Genomic DNA, 3,230 nt, shown 5'->3' with positions numbered 1-3,230 from the left:
CGAAGTAATGATTTTGTGGTGTCGAGAGCTTTAGGAATTTGAGGTTACTAGATCTATAAATAGTTCGGTCGATATTAAAAGTCGTGATAAATAATATTTTAGCAATCGAGCGTAAGATTGATTTTGTGATGATGAGAGTTTGTATTCTGACAGCCTTCTCTCTGATGTATGGCGAGGTCATTTAGAAATTTCTCTCTGCGAATCATTGAGCTTATGATTAGGATATTGTGCTGACTGTAGTGTCATCCGCAGAGATTATCGTAGATCATTGCTCAATGTAATTACTTGCGTGGTTTGAAGTTCGTCAGGAAGTTAATTGGTGATAAGTATTTAGCGCGTGTGTTATTTTCTGATTCGTTTTGTTCATGATTTCTGTTGCACTATACCGTGTTTATATAGATGTGAAAATGCATATTCAAAGAAATTTGAATCTTATGTTCTGTGGCAAATTATGTTCGATGCTGCGTTATCTTCACCTCATTCATTTAGAATCAGAAGACATTGAGTGCTCCTCCAACGTTAGAATTTCTCCAGTAGGCTGTGTAGGCTGTTAGGATACATTTGCACGAGTCTTCTTTCAATTCCACAATGCGTAACTTACATTATCTGAAATTTGGTTAAACATTAGTGCTTTAATTGTATTGTTTTAAAGATATTATTAAAGATGATGAGTGTGTTTTTTCACACTATCTAATCATTGGTATGAGGTTGTTCATTTGACAGACGTAATTTTTTAAAATCTATCTGCTTAGATGGTTTATTTGATTAGCAAATAGCTATATACTCAGTTTAACGCTCACAATAAGAGTAGTACTACTAGGCTCATGAAATCAGATGTGGTCTAAAGGCTACAGTTGAAGAAATTAATGCCTATTGCTCCCTGGAGTACAATTGGATAGACATGCGTGATAGACATTGGAGACTGAGCAGAGAAAATGTGAAATTGCAGTAGACAGTGCTGGATATTCACTTGATGCTTTGTGTTACTGGCATTTCTCTCCTCTCTTGGAAAACAGATCCACGAATCTCATTAATTTAGCCAAGTTCAGCCCCCTCAAGCAGTTCTTTAGTCTATGAGTGTTTTGGGATTCAAACAGGTTCTAAACATGATTCAAACATGGGGTTCAAGAATGTTGAGCTGGTACATGGTCTACTGGTAGGCAACAAAATGACCTGTCCTTAGCTACAATGCCATAAGTTATTTATTTAGTTAGTTCAAGTTGCCACAAGATGCACAGAGAATAAGAAGAATCCCTGCAATATACTGTCACTGTCTTCAAAAACACACATCAAGTTAATCTCATCTGGACAGCCTTTTTTGCTCCATTTTAAATCCCAAAGCATGTGATTCCAAACATCTTTTAATGTTTACAGACATTAAAAGAGACAGCAAGTCTTTTAATGAGGACACTACTAATCCACATCTTTAATCCCTACAGCAGCCCTTGGCTGTAGCCAGGGTTATGTCACACAGGTACAACTGACATGTAAGATGCTTACTGCTGTATCTCCTTGACCATTTTAATTGTCAACAGCTAGGACGATGATACAATGAAATAAAGTGGCTGTTCTCTAGGTCAGCCATGAAAGTTCCTCTGGTTGCATTAAGATCGTTTCATTTCTATTTCAATCTTTTGACTTAATTTCATTTTCCCGAATGAGGCTAATCAATTGGGAAATTCCCTCCACATTAAACAGCTGCTACTCCACCATGCACTGCTCTGAGCTGATGAGCTAATTTGTATAGAGTTCCCATTAACAAGCCACTATCCTACAACAAATCTTAGAATTTATACGACAAACTTGAGATTACTTTCTTGTTTAGAATAACTCTGCAAACAATTACTCCCCAACAGTTACCCCCCACACCCCCCACACCCCTGATTGCAAACATTTGTTGCTACCCAATACATGCTCTTGACTTTGATGCATACAAACTGATCACTGTAAAAGTGTTTTGTTTARGAGTCTGCCAAGTAGGTGCTGTTGAAAAATCAACCTGGCTCAGCTTGAGTGATTGTGCATTTTACACGTCAATTTATTGTTTTGTCCTTAATCTTATGACAGGATGAAATATAATATATTTTATAACAGACTTTAAATCAAGGTCAGTGTTGTTATTCCCACTGCATACCAGACAACAGCTGAATATCTTATATTGTTTGTGTTCAAAGTGGTGGACTTGAAGCAAAACCAGACAGAGAAACGGAGGTGGTGCGGTATTGACAGGCTGTCTGCTGATATCAGAATGCTGAACATTTAGATTGATTTGGAGACGCTTTATGTCGGTCTTTCATATATACTTTGCAGGATGTGTTTGTGCTGACTCACAGTTGTAGAAAAATCATATTCATTTTCCTCAGTATCACAGCCCATACAACCCATATCACTCCATGCAACAAAATCCTTAAAAGGTTTTATGGAGTAATCCATTTCAAATGTCACTTTACAGATTTATTGGAATGCTGTGCTGAAAGAGCACTATTGGTTTATGAAATAAATCAAATAAGGAGTACCAGTACGCTGAGCCAGTAAAGTGACCAAATGGATACGCAAATGGATATGATTTGAGAACCTGCTCTATTTCATTCCTCTCTTAAGTCTTCAATCCCTCACCCTACCATCTGCCTGACAAAGGACATTTTTACTGACTCAACATGACTATAAATAAGACAAGACAACCAGGCAGTTGAAAACTGAAAAGTTTTGCATTGATCATATTGGAGTGTGACCAGTAATACAACTCAGACAGGACAGTAAGCTATTCAAAGGACAGTTTATGATATGATGAAACCCAGAAGGCTACCCAATAAACTTCTTTGTGATACAAAATTAGATTTTTTTAACATGATCTCAACAAACCTGACCTCACAAAGGCACCAATGACAGATTATAGTATTMTGTGTCTATTATAATGCTATTCACATGATGAATGGTTGAATATAGAAGGTGAATATTAATTTGATGACATATGTTAGCCTACTATTGCCTGATGGTCCTTTGAACCTGGTTATCAAAGTCATGCAGCAATAGTGAGTTCCAATTCAATGATGATCAGACAAAGGTAATAGATAGCATCCAATAGCAGCCTAGCCTAAAGCCTCAAAGAGCAGCCATAGGCTACCCTACTGTAGAAAGCCATAAAGTGCCTGTACCTTTAAGGTTTGTGGTATTTTCCATATTGTTCGTATCTCAATCGCAATGTAGTTTCAAGCACAATCTTTCAAAGT

The sequence above is a fragment of the Salvelinus sp. IW2-2015 genome, linkage group LG26 (assembly GCF_002910315.2).
Source record: "Salvelinus sp. IW2-2015 linkage group LG26, ASM291031v2, whole genome shotgun sequence".
Classification (NCBI taxonomy): Eukaryota; Metazoa; Chordata; class Actinopteri; order Salmoniformes; family Salmonidae; genus Salvelinus; species Salvelinus sp. IW2-2015.
This window is presented reverse-complemented; position numbering follows the sequence as displayed.